Here is a 17,808-nt window from a genome sequence, read left to right as displayed (position 1 = left end):
AACTGTTAGTGTCAAAGTCGAACTGTCATTTCCATGTTCGACAGGTTCAGGGTCATAGCCATGGTTCATCGGCTAAGATCAATGTGCATGGCTCATGGGCTCATGACCAAGGTAATGGTTCGGACCTAACCGCCAAGCCCAAACCTTAGAACCGAAAGTCTAAACATTTAAAGACCCAATTAGATCTATTTTAAGTTATATGGACCGGCCCCAAAACTAACTTGAAACTGGTCCAAAGAAAAGCAATTAAAACTGGCCCCCAACAAGAAATAGAACCGGCCCAACTCAAAAGATTAATATCGGCCCAAAATAGAAAATTGGATTTCGGCCCAACCAACTAAACAAGCTAGGCCCCAACCAAAACTAAAACATTTCGGCCCAAGACAAATAATTAGAATTTGGCCTAGCAAGAAATAGAACCGGCCCAACATAAAATAAGGTGTTTGGCCCAACTGATTAAGCCCAAGCCCAAACCGAATTACTGTTCATCTTCTCCAACAGTTTCTCTCCTCCACCACCACCAAAATCGACCACCACAAGATTCCAATTGACCACCCAATTCAACCAATCGGTTTTAACCCCTGCGAAAACCCCTACCACTTTAATTAAGGCAAAAACTTCAAATCCTAAAATCCAAACTTCACCAAACTAGATCTGGAAATCATTCCCGCCGCCATTAATGGCTTCTCTCCGAGCTTTGACAGCCCCCATCAACCCTCCACAACCAATAACCAACCAATAACCAAAATAGTTCAAACAATTCAATAGGATTTCGTTCATGGCTGGGTGATTCTCTGGCCGCCATTAATGGTTATCCCAAGCTCCCAACAGTCCAGTAAACCAACCACTCGATCCCCCTCACACACCCTCACTAGCTACCAAACCTAACCTAACCCACCACCACCACATTCAAGCGGACAAATCTAAAAACCAAAATGACAGGCGACGCCATTAATGCCGACAGCACCGACCAAACTTCCACTAACACCAATCTTCAAATAATAAAACAAACAACAATAACAGTCCACACATAAAGGTTTACTGGCGAGTTCTCAGCACCGCCATTAAAAACCTCCAGAGTTCGAACAGTTTCCACAAATCAACCTCCAGAGTTTCGACAGTTTAATTACAATCCGAAATTCAACAAAGTTTAATAATACAAATGGCACGAAGTCCAATACAACAGGATAATGAGCAGTATCAATAGGCCGAAACCGTAGTCGATATACCCTGATACACGGAAAACCATAAATTCGGTGAAATAGCAAAAATAGCTACTCACCTGTCTTAACATCTCCACGAATCCTCCTAGTCCGAATCGTCGCACTCCACCTTCCAGCATTTCTAGCTCTGCCTCCATTTTTAATATTTTATTTTTTTTTCTAAGAACCCTATTCTCCAGAACAATACGAATATATATTTGGGTTCGAAACCCAAGCCCACCACCAGAAATCAGGCCCACGTATCCCAAATCCAATCCAATCCAACAGATTTTATATAAATAATTAAATTAATTAATTAATAAATAGATAAATACGTATTTTTAAATACGGGCGTTACATAACCCCTTTAACAATATCGTTTTTGACCAATTATGTGATTAATAAGTAAGAGTTAATACTGTTATCATGTTCTTATGCATTTCAGGCATTAGAGTCGAATATGTGCAGAAATGCGCCCCTTTTGCGAGATAATGGAACAAGGGTTGGTTGCTTTGAAGTTCTTTGATTAAAGGCTAAGATTCAAGGAGAAGAAGCCTTTTTAAAGCCCGGTCAAAGCTGAAAAGTCAAAGTTAACGCGGGCAGAAATAATGCACAAAAGTCAGCAGCACTTCCGAAGGCTATATCTTTGGACTCATACCTCGTAATTGGGCCTACCTTATGTCAAAACGACCGGTTTGGAAAGAGTTTTCCAATGGTCCAAGCCTTGACCAAATCAAAGGAGCAGAAGTAGATGAAAAGGCTATTGAAGTCAAATCTAATTGAAAAGCCTTTTGTAGACTAAAATACTGAGGTTTTGGGCTCGATTTTCCGGCCCAAAACAGGCTCCTCAGCCCATGCACGATTTTGTGGATCTGGTCTCCTCCATTTAACAAACAAAGACTTAGCTCTTAAGGATATTTAGATCTAGATCATAAAAAAAGAGTTTTAAACTTAGTTTTTACTTAGTCAATTAGTTTTTTTAGTTAGCTTTGAATTAGTGAATGATCCAAATACTTAGTTTTAATTCATTAAATTAGTTTATATATTTTTAATCTAATTAGTTGTCAATTCTATTAGTTGTTAGAACAAGTTTTGAATCTTAGAATAAAATACTTAGTTTATATTTCAATCTTTAATTTCGAATTCAATATTGCATTCATAGATTTAGTTGTTTTAAATTGATAATTAGTATTCATAATTTTAGTTCTAGATTAGTTTGAATTTTAGTTGTAATCCATTTTGAATCTTAGACTATTGATAAATTAGATTAAGAAAGTTAATTAGTTATTCAATAATGACTTGTTTTGATTGTTCTTATTTTAGAAATGATAGTATAATGATTCAAGGCTAAAACCTCCATTAGAGGGGTTTGAAGAAGTCTTGATGAAAACTTGATTGTTGTTAGCGTAGAATAGTTCGTAATATTCTATTCCATTATAGAAAGTAATTAGTTCACCATAAGAATGAGTTTGATTGTTTCACATGCTAGTTGTTAGTTGATAGAGATTATCATGAACAATTAGGGATTAGAAACACCCAATTGTTATGCGAAAGCATTACAATTTGGATTATGACAATTCCTCGCTAGTTGATTAAGTCGAATTAAGGTGGAATCAAATCTCCCTAATTCATTATCATATAGTCAATTTTGTATTTCCGTATTTTGAATTATCGCATCTTGATTAGTATAATTTCCATCGTTACTCTCATCGACTTTGATAGAACTGATAATCTTAGTTAACGTGAATTCTAAAGAACTAGGAGTGGAACGAATTCTCTACTCCAACTTATTGCAATATCATCGAGAGTAAAAAACTTTGATAACATAAGCCGAAATTAGCTTTAGTTTTACTTACGTTTGAGTTTCGTAGCTTATGCGTAGGTAAAACTATCATTTTTACTTTTATCAATACACATTGCACTACAATTTTGAATTAGAAGAGAAATTTCAAGAAATGGCAGATCTATTAACTCTATCAATAACCGAACTTTCGATTCTTGGAATGGGATATTTACGGAATCCCCATGAATAGGATCAAACCTTATTCTATGGTATTTACATGAGATTCCTCTTTCTTATTCTTAAGCATTGAGAAATTCTATGGCTCAAATTTTTAGTATTATCTTATTTATCACCTGTGTCTACTATTTAGGCAGAATACTGTCGCTTATTGTCACTAAGAAACTAAAAGAAACCTCAAAAAAGAAATCTATTAATATTATGAAATAAGCTATACTGACGGAAACAATGGCATTAGAACTAGGACAATTATTGTATGAGGTCTACCCAATGCTAAATGCAGAGGCACATAATAGATCGATTTAAATAATATTTAAGTACTTGGAAAGTCTCAAGTGTAATATAACAGAAACATAATTACACTTTGTTCTAAAGTCTAATTATTCCTTTTGATTGAAATTGATGTTTATCTTATGTTATCGAGATAATGATAAAAAAATACAACGAACTTTGGTTTTGGTTTCAAAAAATACAACGTCATTTTTTTTTTATTCAAAAAAGACAGCGTACTTTGATTTGGTTTCAATTGATACATGCCGTCCAATTACTTTAATGGCATATTTACTTGGACTGTTAGTTTCATCCGTGAGAAGTAGACTACACGAATTAGGATGGAGTAGTCAAAGAGTGCTTCATTCTTTCTTGGTTGAAGACTTTTCATGTTACACAATGTCGTCTCTGTCGTGGGAATTTCTTTACTTCGTTGTACAAGATCGAATTGATTACGATTCCAAATTTTCCAATAAAACTTTGCGGTGTATTTTTAACTTAAATCTATCTCTTCAAATTTGTGAAAACTGTAAAAGTATTTGTTGTGAAAACCTTTGTTACGTTTGAAAATACAAGAATAATGGCTTCAGAAACACTTGTAAATTGTAATAGCCAAACTGCCAAAGTACGAAGAGTATTCCACATTTTTTTGTGTGTGTTTATACGGTTATATAATTCGAGAAGTGTCAACTACAACTGCAAAAAGGTCGTTGTCACAATGTCACCGAATAAAGTTAATTTATTTATATATCAAAATAAAGCCTACTTCCCTTTCCATGAATTCCACACAATCTTTACTCCGGTCACTATTTCACTAAGTATTTTGATAGAACGCTCTTTACACACGTTTATTGGATTTCAGTTACTTATTTTCTTAAGTCCGAGGTCCACAGTCCAAAGTCCGAGGTCCACAGTCCAAGTCCAAAGTCCAAAGTCCAACGTCCGTATAGTCGTACGTTTTAGTCAAGTTACCTTACTCACGTGGGTTTGGTAGGATAGGTCGAGTAAGGGATCGTCCAAACCTTAGGGCTCGGATAGGTTCACAACTGGAAATTACAACTTTAAGTGAGAAGGATTTTTAGGTTTCTTTTTAGTTGGTTTTTAATTAAAATAATGGTAATGCAAATAAAATAAATTACTACGACGATTATATGTAGGTAAACAAAATGTGGAGAAACAGGGAGAGAGTTAATCATGCTCATGCAAGAATCATTTCTTAACAGTTTTTATTACCAAATCACTACATCTCTAATTCGTCTCGTTTCGGAGACGACGTCGAGTATTGATCCCTAGTGCATGCCCACATCTCTAGGTCGCATTTCACTAGCATAAGGAGTTTTAATAATACCGCATCTCTGGTATATTATTTCCGCCTCCTGGCTCGATTTCACATTAGGCGGACGAATTGGAGGTGTCTGTCGACACCAGAGAGTCGCGTGAGAGACATTTTGGATTGTCCTGGAGCATCAATGATCCAACTTTGTACAGTCTCAGTCATTTTGGGACCGAATGTTAATTCTATGCCTAATTCCTAAGTAGTGATTCTAGAATATTAACGAGTCAATCCGGATTTTTACACGAGCAGCATAACCCTCCCGGGGGATTAGCTCATCATCATAGAAGGAATAATAAAACTTGTTGTATACATTAAGTAAATAAATGCAGGACAAAAATTAAACTAGAAAAGAAATGACTGTTATTAAGGGTAAAATAACTTACTGTATTAAGCTGCTGAAATAAAAATGGCGGAATGTAAGTACTGAAGAAGAAAAAAAAAACTAAGTGTAGCTAAAGCATTAATATGCTGAAGACCTTATAATGAAGGCGAACCCCTCATATATATAGGCGGATGTCCCTTCACGTGAATTCCTAACAATTAAATTAGGTTTGTTTGTTACCTATTTGAAACGTTCAAAACTTTGAGAATCAAAGTTTTGTTTCACCTGTATTAAATTTTTGTCCTTTAGCTGATTTTATGTTTTGTTTGTTAGCTCATTTCAATTCAAACCACCGGTTTGAATTGGTGCGCGTATCTTCTCTCTTGCCGGGTGGTATCAAATTTAAACCATCCTTTGCCACCTGCCTATCTTTGACTCATCATGCCTTCGGGCCCACGAGTGTGTCCAAGTGTGTCGGCCGATTTTGGCGTTTTACGACTTTTGTCCTTTATTGAGAGAGTTAAATCGCCGGGTCGCTATGGCGAACTCACTAGCCAACGTCGGCACCTAGATTTATCCGATTTGAGCTTCGGAAGTTTCCTGCCTCTTTATATGTGGGCCCGTCCTGCACTGGTTCTGTTCTTTTGGAAACTTCGGCTCTAGTCAGGCTTTGTTGGGTTTCACGGGGATTGAGTGGGAATTCCAAATATTCCCGTATTCTTGTACTTGGCAGCTTCACTAGCCAACGTCGGCACCTAGATTTATCCGATTTGAGCTTCGGAAGTTTCCTGCTTCTTTATATGTAGGCCCGTTCCGCACTGGTTCTGTTCTTTTGGGAACTTCGGCTCTAGTCGGGGCTTTGTTGGGCTTCCGCGGGGATTGAGTGGGAATTCCAAATATTCCCATATTCTTGTACTTGGCGGCTTCACTAGCCAACGCCGCATCTAGATTTATCCGATTTGAGCTTCGAAATTTGTTTGCTTCTTCATATGTGGGCCCGTTCATGACCGGTTTTGTTCTTTTGGAAACTTCGACTTCACGGGTCGAGTGGGAAACTCAAATATTCCCGTATTCATGTACTTGATGCATGTTTTATCACTATATTTATTTTAATTGCGGAAACCTGCGCAAAAGTGCGAAAATATAATTATTACATGATTATTAAACACATAATCGACCAAAATGCTATGTCTCTCGGGGTTTAATATTACGGTTTTGGGTGCTTATCACACCACCCCCAAACAAAGACTTTGCTTGTCCTCAAGCAAAGAAGAGACATAAAACGATAAGTGATCAAAATGTGTTGTCCTAAGCTAAATCTCATTTCGCAGAGTCGCGGTTGCATTGACCGTATGCAACAAGGCCTTGAACCACTAGGAATTCCCTAGTGGACGAGTTATAACCTCGTGAAAGTTTTTCTCTGTAAGATACTCACAAACTTCATTTATACTACAACGACTTCGATAACAAAGGCTTGTTTCCTTAATTAATCTCAGGTATCTAGACATCTCACTAGCAAGGGAAACAAGGATTTTATTCTTTCGAAATTCAAGTTAATATACATACAATAATCGAAACATCTACGTATGAGCATGCATGCAGTGATGAAATGTACGAGCAGGGCCGTTTCTGGATCCTTTGGATAGCGTCCTTAAGTAGGTTCTCACAGGTATGTGTCGAAACACAATTTCTCTCTTATTTTTCCACTCAAGCTTTGCTATCTCCAGTGTGCAGTGGGCACACGTTTCCTCACATACTCAATGACAGTTAGAGGAGCCGAGGTCGAGAAGTCACAACTACTACTTATTATCATACTATCCTATTCCTAATTGAGTTAGAGGTCTTTATTAGGTGTTATGGGGCTTAGGTGGTAGTGTAAAAGAAACTGGAATGGAAAATTCAAAAATGCTAAGTATGAGAGAATAAGGTCTTCGAGATATTTATACTAGAGAAGTCCTTTTTTCTTTCCTGCTTCTAGCATGGTTTCCATACTTGGATTTTTCAAGCTTTTGTATTCCCTTTTGATTTGATCTTTGGGGGGAATTCTACCTTGATATTTCTTTTGATTTTTGGAAACATATTTCTATTTTCTTTTTCTTTTCTTAAAACAAAGTAACCGATTTTGATTTGTGACAAGGTTTTTCTCTTCATTTTTCTGCACTTCATCCTATTTCTCATACTCATCATCTAGGTAGGCTTATTTATTTGTGGTTACTAGATGGGTAATGATGTTTTTGGTGAAGTAGAAAGGATTAATGAAAGGTTGATTAGGCGACTAGCGGTAAATTTTTTTTTACGTAAGAATTTTTTGGCTATATCGATCCAAAGAAGGCCTAAATTCTCGCCTAGGATTTGGGTAGTGATCAAGTAAGTAGGCGTGTGAACTTCTCTATTAAGAAGAACTACTCCTCTGTGTCATTACTCATATATCATACATTTGAGGCTTTTGGTTAGATTCTTACGGGATATGGAAACTAAATTGTCTAACCGTGGGTCCCGAAACTTCTTGGCTGTGTACATTTAATGATAGTCGATTGCATGAATGCTCATGAAAAGATGTAAAAACTATTGCATATGTATTAAATTAAGTTTCTAAAGACAAGTCCCGATTTTTGATGCTAGGGGAGATTTCTAAATATTTTTCATCATAGAAAGGGAAACGAGAATTTGTCACTAAATCGTTTATTTAGACATTAAGTAAACTATATACAACTATGCATGCCTAATTTTTGCAAAAGGTTCTCACCACCCCCAAACAGTTGGACACTGTGTCCTCAAAGTGTTTAAGAGGAAGAAAGAGTATACCTGAGAGGCTTTGAGCAAAAATAAAGCTGACATCTTCCACGTAAATTTATTGTAACACACTATATATTATACATCATAAAAGTAGAAGCACAATTGTTAGAGTAGCACACTGTTAGGTTATTTATTTATTTCACATCAAAACATAAAACAAATATGTATATGCATCAACTCACATTGCCCCATCCTTGAACTGGGGGATAGTCCTTCCTTGCCTCGTCCCTGTAGAAATGCCATTCCTTCAGCATCCCGCCAATCTATCATAGCTTTCCGGACTTCACTCCACTTCCTTTTCTTTGCATTGTCTAGATGAGCTATCATTTTATCATCATTAGGGAAAGAACGAACTTTCTTGAGATACCTTGCGGTCCATGTCCAAAATCGCAAGGAACGAATTATCTTGTTTGTTGGACACATAGAAATTCGACCTTTACCCGATCTTGAAAGGTGGCTGCAAACTTCGAGGAAGTACGTCCTCACTATCCCGCATCTTTATGGCGGCGGGGTGATATAGTCTTGCCGAAAAAGACCGAGCCTTCTTAAGATTCTCAATTACTAGTTACGTAATGTCGAAGGTGGTGCGTTCTTTGGGCCAATGCATGGAATGTCTTACACGCTGCCTTTGATGCCGTGGAAAAATGCCAATCTCCCATGATGTTCGAAGAATAAATAACATGGCGGTTCAACATTCATGGTCATCTTGGCTAGTGGAATAGTGAATTCGGCCATCGGCCCGCTTCGCACGTTCTTTGGCGTGGGCAAGGCCATCGCCATAGGGGGCAGCAAAATCTTCCCTAGAGTAGTCATTAAGGTCATTCTCTATCATGTATTGGATGGGGAGATCCGGGTGAAGAGGAGGAAGGTCTAGAGCCATAGCCACCGCTTGGCTCATAAAAGGCGTGTCGGGTGTTACCAATACGTGAGTGTAAACCCATTCAAAGGGAAACCCCGGACGGTGGTAGATCTTCCATGTTATTATAAAAATAAGTTGCCAAACCTGGGGAGTATGTCTGCTCCGGGTGTAGAATGAGAGAGTTCCATCCAACTTGAGTGATGTAGTCTCTGAAAAGATGTCCATATGTCGGAGAATTTAGCAAGGAATGGAAAGATTGTTCTGGAATCATCTTTGGAGCTTCCATTGTGAAAAAAAATGTGACCTGTTTAGACAAGGATAAACAAATATTAGAGCATGATGAGAATAATTAAGTAAAAACAAATTACCATACGAAAATTAAAAACTAAAAGGAAAATGATAATATAAAATTGCAATATTTAAATGGTTTTATTGGCCCAAGTAACGGCGAGGATCCTTATGTGGGAGGAATCCGTTTATAAGATTCTCTATGCCGTCAATCCGTGTAACAGCCTGTTGCAACATTTTGCTTTATGTCTGGTAAATCTCGGCGTGGTTCTCCATTATGAGAGTGTGATTTGCCAAGAATTGGTTGTGGTTGTGCAAGAATTGTGCTTGTTCTTCTTCGTTTATTGTCCGCAGGTCCTGAAATTCAAGAAGGCTGGTGATAATAATGTTCTGACGTTTGAATAATGTAATCAATCCTTGTTGAATTAAGCGAAGCCCTTCCATGGGATTAAATACATTGCATAAGGCATTTTCAGTAAAGATGTTGTCGGTGGAACAATCTTCGTTGGTTTCTACACCGACATGGTTCTTTGCAACGTCGGGGTTCCAGAATCCGTTCCTACATACTGAGTGAATGGTAAGAATGTTAGCTGTTCGAAGAGGTGTATGAGGAGAAGTACTAGAAAAACCCCAATGTATCATGATAAGTGTTACAATGGTTGGTAAAGGGGCTGCCTTTTCCCACGCGTCGCGATCGCATTCGAGAGAAATTTTATAATGCAAAAATCATTGCGGTTAGTCTTCAACACCCGAGTAAAATGGAGGAGTGGTTTGGTTATTTCGGAAGTCTTAGATGTGCCTAGGACATTATGAGCTACCCATTGGATCCGCGATAATTGGTTCTTTTTTGTAAAGATCGCTGATAAACAATACGGTTTTTCGGTTGTATTAGCCGTGAAGGATAGTTGCAAACATCGGATGCGGATATTATCGAAAAGGTGAATCTGAAGGTGTACTCCTTGGTTTTGTAATAGGAATTTGAAGTACCTCGAGAGATGATTTCCATAGTCAATTCATGCTTTCGCATCCGTTAGCACGGACAAAGAATTGTCCGTTTTGGAAATAACCGCTTTTATAAAATAACAAAACCAATTCTCCGGAATAAAATGTTTTGCTTATGGTGTAAAAAGAGGGTACCATCCTCGGCGTAATATTTCAGTGTCAAAAAAGGATGAAAAAAGACCATTTTGAAAATTTTCCATAAAATTTTTGCTCGGAGCAATGAAAACTTCGAGTGAGGGCCATTAAAGATGGAGTGGTGAAAAATTATTTTGGAAAAAGGGAAGTTAAATTTTTTGAGGTGTCTATCCTTGGTATAAATAGCCACCCATCCAAAAATGTAAAAGATACGTTTCGAGGTGTCACAGGGTAGTTAGACCACGTGTATCTTCTAAGATATGCGCAAAAGTGGATGAAGTGTGGATGAGAAGAATGGGGCATGTGACAAGGAGTGCCCCTTTGTGAAGGAGTGCCCCTTTGTTTTTTTTTTTTTGTTTTTTTTTAACGTAAGCAGAAGGACAAGGAAAATATAGATATACTATCACAATAGGATGTAAGAACGTACAATGGTATGGAAACACAACATAATGATACGATGACTTAACTACAAACTTAAATATTAGATAGAATTATATGCCACATTAACAACATGACTATAATAAAACAACCGAAAGCATGAAAACTTGAGTAGCATATTCAAGTGCTGCTTGCTCAAACTTTTCTAGTGCATCCATGAATCTTGAACTTGGGGTGATCTAAAAACGTTTTTTAGAATAAGAAGTGTAGAGGGAAGCATAAGAAATGAGTGAATATGGAGGAAGAGTTGAACTTATTTATAGAAAGAAAATTGCCGTTTTGACCGTTTTCTAGATGTGGTCATGACCGTTTTCGACCGTTTTTAGTTGTGGTTCATGACCGTTTTTAGATGTGGTTCATGACCGTTTTCTTACCGTTTTTTAGTTGTGGTTCATGACCGTTTTTAGATGTGGTTCATGACCGTTTTGACCTTTTTTTTTTTTTTTTTTTTTTTATCGGTTTTCAATTTAGTTGTTTAAATTTTTGTTGTTTAAGTATATATATGAAATTATATATATATATATATATATATATATATATATATATATATATATATATATATATATATATATATATATATATATATATATATAAATATATTAGTAACAATATATGTTCCTATATATACTATAATATTAGATATAGCTAATATAAAACTATTTAGGAACCATCTACTATTAAGCTAGAAAGTGAAAACAAATAAATAAAATGTCCGATATAATATTATACAAGACCGGAAAAAATAAATCTAGCTACCGATGATCCTCCTGTCGTCGTGGCGAAATCCTCGGGGAGGCTAACTGCTCCCGGATATCACCAAGAGTATCCATCACCATCACGAGCACGAATTTGATTTGGCTCGCCATGAACATTCGCTGGCCGGTTCTCGGGCGAGTAAGCATCTTATCTGAAAATGCAGTCATGGAGGCTCTCATTTCTGCTGGAATTCACCCATGTTTATCATCATCGACTTCGTGGCGAAAGTGGTCATATCTGTCCTTAACTTCGCCCAAGGTGCGTCTCATCGATACCGGCGAGTGTACATGTCTCTCGGACCAATCGCTCACCGCGTAGGGCCTCTATGGGTTGGGTGATCTTACTCATGGCAGTCTCATCAAAGTATGGTGGGTGAGAGGATCCTACGCTAAGCGTGCTCGGCAGCAGCCCTAGGTGCTGTGGGTTCCCAAAGGGTCTTGTATGCATTTCTTAAACACCAAAGATATTCTCATATTGTGGTATAGGGAGTAGAGGGGTGGCGCATGAAAGCCCAGATTAATCATGACTTGCGTTACTAGAGCGGCAAGGGGCTGACCTAAGAGTGGCATGTGTGATAATATCAAAAAGAAAGGTAACGATCACGAGAAGTTACCCTTTTTCGCTCTGGAGGATCCAAAGAAGGTGGAGGAAGGTCTTGTTGATGTCGGAAGGCTTCGAGGTGTCAATGGCGTTCAGTCCCAGCCATTGAGTTACTTGCTAGCTGGTTCCATCGCGCGAGAAATCGATACGCGCGCATTTCCGTCGATGTTGTACTCTCCCTCGATAAAGCGTGTCGAGCATTAGGTCGTAAGTCCGTGGGTACACGGACTGCTCTTTGAAGTCGATGCGTGGTTGACCCGATGGAATGCCCGTGATCCCGGAGAGCAACACCGGTGTGACTTCGTGGTCGCACACCCTCGGCGGTGACCCAAAATGGTCGCCATTAAAGCTTCCATTGTCGTAGAAATTTCATCACCAAATCCTTAGAATAAAGCCCTCCATTGGCATATAACAAACTCTCCCATCCTCTAGACTGAATTTCGTGATCAAAGAATGGAGCAAACATCCGTTTTCAAACAAATTCCCAAAAAATTTCAACACAAATCCGCTTTGTTTCCGGCCATTGCTGGGTCGTTATAGAGAGGATGGGTATTGATTATTGATGAGGGGAGAATTTGGATAATCGTGAAGGAAATCTTGATCGAAGCTGTGAGGGTCTCGCTACGAGACCTGGTTTTAGTGTGGGCTTTCTCGTCGAGACTGATTCGAGGGGCAAGATCCGGTTTTAGGAAGACGAATCGTGGAATAGTGACGCGTGTTATCGGGTTGTTTGGGTTTAAATGGGCTGAGAAATCGATATTTTGGTTGGGCCTAAAATTTTCTCGAAGCCCAAATCAAGCCTAAAGCCTGATTTAAACCTAAAAATCTAAAAGTGTACCCACGACTCGTTTGGACTCCGAATTGGACGAATGAGATATCGAAAAGATCGGCGGCGAAAAAATTCTATCCAATTATGTGAGTCATTCTTGAAAGTCACAATTTTTTTTTTTTTTTTTTTTTTTTTTTTAACTAGAAAGTGTAAAGGTTTTATTTACATACAAGGGAGATATCGTGAAAAAAACACCGGATGTCGAGTCATCATCTTAAATCATAGACAACTGTCATGTATGCTCTGGGAGCGAACCCAATCCAGCCCGACCGTGGCTTCACCTCTATGTATTATGGGGTTAGGGCGGGGCGGTACCATCCCGGACCGTCGCGCTTCTGATCTAATAAAATTGCCCTTTTTACATCACGACTATCCTCAAACCGCCCCAAAGGGACTCAAAGTAACCAATTCTAGGGTTGGTCCGGTGGAATCCATTGCCCGTTTGTGTTCCAAGTATGCAACATCTGAGGTTTGACCGCGAATCCCTTGTGCAAAACTTAATGCAAAGGGAAAAGGTAACAAAATAAACATATTTACAAGGTGAGTCTTTTAACGTCGGATCCTCAAGGCGAATCCCAACACGTGGAGAAACGGCGCGGCGATGAAGATTATCCTGCGCGCTGGTGTTTAGACAAAAGTATACCTTAAAGCTGGCTAGTATCGGATAGGAAGTCCGGGCCTAGACGTAAGGGTGTTTGGCAATGCATACACCAGCCCATCCTTCAGCGCCGCGTCGTTTTACGAGCAAAAAAACTACGACCATTTCCTATTAAGTGATGAGTGAGACTTACACCAAATGATTAGCTGAAGTTCGCGAGGTAGAGAGTAGAAAAGGGAAGAGAAGGAAGGAGGTGAAATTTTAGGTACCCATCGTTTACCGAAAATCACGTTTGCTCGTGTTCTGACGAAGACATTTATACTCGGTTACGTAAAAGAGTTTTTAAGTGGACTAAGGTTCCGGTAAACAGCAACCACACACTTCAAAGAACTTTGGAGATCATAAGATAGAAGATGGCCCGGCTACCAAAATGGCGTACCCTCTATAGAAACAAGATTGAGTGCGCCAAATGAAACATCTAGTCGATGTAAACTGGATTATGAAGAAGAAGTCTCCGTTCAACATCCGTGAAGTAATTAATTGGTAATGTTTTAGGCGTTGTCCATTGACTTGAAATTCATTGTTATCTTTTGGATTAAGCAAAGAGATTGCCCCATAATGTTTCACAGTGACACAATGAAAAGGACCGGACCATCGTGTTTTCAATTTACCGGGAAAGATGTGTAATCACGGGTTATCTGATAAAACTTTTTTGGCCAATTTTGAAATCCTTACGCAAAATGTGCTTGTCGTGCACTCTTTTCATATTAGCTTTGTAGGATTTCGAGAGATCATAAGCATCACTCGAATCTCCTCCAGCTCATTTAATTGCGGTTTTAAACTTCTCACTGCCTCGATGATATTGTAATTGAGGCTTTTGATGGCCCAAAAGGCACGGTGCTCAAGTTCAACCGCGGATGACAAGATTTTCCAAAACAATGCGGTAAGAAGACATCCCTATAGGTGTCTTAAATGTTTGTTCAATATGCCCACAAGGCATCCGATAAGCGGAGACCCGATCCTTTCTTGATGGGTTGACAGTTTTCTCGAATAAACTTTATCTCTCGTTGGAGACTTCCACTTGGCCACTTGTTTGTGGGTGGTATGGAGTAGCAACCTTGTGAGTAACTCCATATTTCTTCATTAAAACCCAAAATTTTGTTACAAAATGTGTACCCCATCATCGATGATAGCTTTGGGAACACCAAAACGAGAAAAATATTTTCTTTTACAAATCTCACGACAGTCTTATGGTCATTTGAGCGACATGCAAGTGCCTCAATCCATTTGGACACATAGTCTACAAATGACTAAAATGTATAGAAAACCTTGAGAAATAGGGAAGGGTCCCATAAAATCAATGCCCCAAACATCAAAAATTTCCACAATCAAGATAGGATTTAGGGGGGCATCATATTTCGTTTGGTAATTAAACCTAGGTGTTGACAACGAATGCAAGCTACGCAATGTTAGTGTGCATCGCGAAAAAGGGTAGGCCATAAAACCACATTGTAACACCTTGGCGCGGTTTTTCTTTCCACTTTGAAATGACCTCCGCAAGATTGTTCATGGCAAAAGGATAATCGTCGGTGTGTTCCCGGTCGGGAATGCAAATGACGAATGAGTTGGTCGAAACAATACTTAAAGAGGTAGGGTTCATCCCGAAATAATATTTTTCAGATGGATAAGAACTTTTATGATCGGGGCGTGACCAAAAGGAGGGGACTTCCTCGATAACTAGGTAGTTAACGATATCCGCGTACCATGGAGATGAGAAAATAGAGTACAAGTATTAAATGCAGGAAAGAATCACCGATAGCTTCAAATCACTATCGATGTCACCAACCAGCCTTGATAAATGGTCGGCTCGACATTTTCGTTCCTTTCTTGTCTTTGATTTCCGGGGTGAATTCTTGTAAGAGAAGGATCCAGTGGAACAATCGTTGTTTTCGTCCTTTTTCGCGAGTAAGTAAATACCGAATTGCGGCATGGTCGGTATATACTATGGTCAATGTTCCAACTAGGTAGGGGCTTAAACTTATCCAAAGCATAGACAATAGCTAGGAACTCTTTCTCGGTTGTGGTATAATTACGTTGGCGTCGTTAAAGAGTTTTACTAAGCGTAGTAAATGACAACGGGTTTGTCGTCCGTCGTTGGCCTAGCACGGCACCAATAGCAAAGTCGCTAGCGTCACACATCGATTCGAATGGTTGAGACCAATCGGGGGGTTGAATAATAGGAGCGGTAGTCGAGCGGTTTTAGAGTATCAAAAGCTTGTTTGCAATTGAAATTGAAGTCGAATATTGCATCCTTAAGCGAGGAGATTGGTTAAAGGGTCGAGCAACTTTAGAAAAATCCTGAATGAATCTCCTATAAAACCAACGTGGCCTAAAAGGCACGGATATCACCGGACTATGCGTGGGAAAGGTAGCGAAGAAATTTTAACAATTTTAGCTTTATCAACCTCTATCCCGCTTTTTTGAAACAATATGACCTAGAACAATTCCTTTGGTAACCATGAAATGACACTTCTCCCAATTGAGTACCAGATTTTTCTCTTCGCCAACGCGTTAAAACTTTGGAAAGGTTGGATAAACAATCGTTAAAGGAATTTCCGTAAATGGAAAAGTCGTCCATGAAGACTTCCATATAACGCGTTCCACCATATCACTAAAAATGTGAAGCATGCAACGTTGGAAAGTGCACGGAGCATTACAAAGACCAAAAGGCATTAGATGCGTATGCAAAGGTTCCAAAGGGACATGTGAAAGTTGTCTTTTCTTGATCGGTGGGATCGATGACAATTTGGAAGTATCCGGAATAGCCATCAAGAAAACAATAGTAAGCATGACCGGCTAAACGCGTTCTAGCATCCGGGTCAATGAATGGGAGAGGAAGTGATCTTTCACGGGTTACGGCATTAAGTTTGCAATAGTCAATGCAAATTCTCCATTTTAAAGGGATCGCGAGTGGAAATGCACTCACCCTTTTCATTTTGCACAACTTGAATGCGGACTTTTTGGGAACAACGTGTGGACGGGACTAACCCAATCACTATCTGAGATAGGGTATATGATACCCGCATCAAGTAAACGTAGAACTTCCTCTCGCACTACTTCTTTCATTCTTGGGATTAAAGGGCGTTGTGGTTCTCGTGATGTCTTTGTGCGTCATCAAGATGTATCACGATGCGTGCATATGCTAGGGTCTATTCCCTTGATATCATCTAAAGACCATCCGATAAGCGGGCCGGTGTTCACGAATGACACGAATCAAACGTGCCTCTCTTAGATGCGTAGTCAAGTGAGCAGAAATTATTATAGGGTGACTACCATCGGGATCGAGATATGCGTACTTCAAATCGGGGTAGAGGTTTTAAATCCGGAGTTGGAGGATTGGGGATCAAGGATTTGTGAGGGATCATCTCTTCAATGGAAAAGAGCGAATCCGGTTCTTACAATTAGTTTGTACGAAGCATTAGGGTCAAATAGTGGTAATGACTCTAATAATTCATGGACATCCCTTATGTATGAGTCATCGTCAAAACTCGGATTATCAAAAGAAAGAAATTGGTGTATCTCGTGCGGGGAAAAAGAGTTTGTGAAATAATCATGTTCCGGACTATCAACCAAGCTAATCTAATCCCCTCCATTATAGGATCGGAAACTGTTTCATTAATTTGAACACGTTGAGTTCGACAGAAAGGTTCCCGAAAGACAATGTCATTGAACCGTCCCGACAATTTATGAGAGCGTTGGCAGTTGCAAGGAAAGGACGTCCCAAGATGATAGGGATGGAGTCACAGGCTACTACTTATCTAAAATGACAAAATCAACTGGGTAGTAAAAATCTTGGACCTTTACTATAACGTTCTCTACTATGCCTTTTGGGTACTTGATGGAGCGATCCGCGAGTTGCAGAGTCATATTGGTAGGTTTCAATTCATGAAGACCTAACTGCTTAAATAAGTAGTAGGGAAGTAGGTTAACACTGGCACCTAGGTCTAAAAGCGCAGTAGCGGTATACTTGTCGCCCAACGTGCATGGTACGGTTAATTCGACACGGTCCTTTGTACTTTACTACACCATTGGTAGTGGTAATCGAGGGAAACCGCTCAGATGAGGAACGCTTGTTGAGGTACATTAAATGCGTCGTTTGGTGGTGCACATGTCCTTCAAAAACTTGGCATGCTTGGGCAAATGCTTTAGCGCATCTAGGAAAGGTAAGTTTATGGTCAAATTTTTGAAGGTTTAACGGATCTCATCAAAATGTTAAGTCATGTTTATTCTTTACCAAACGGGCGGGAACGGAGCTTTTGGATGGAATCGCCGTATAAGGATCAATGGTGTCTTTTCC

This window comes from Coptis chinensis, chromosome 7, assembly GCF_015680905.1.
Source record: "Coptis chinensis isolate HL-2020 chromosome 7, ASM1568090v1, whole genome shotgun sequence".
In the NCBI taxonomy this organism is placed as follows: domain Eukaryota; kingdom Viridiplantae; phylum Streptophyta; class Magnoliopsida; order Ranunculales; family Ranunculaceae; genus Coptis; species Coptis chinensis.
Note: the sequence above shows the minus strand (reverse complement) of the source record.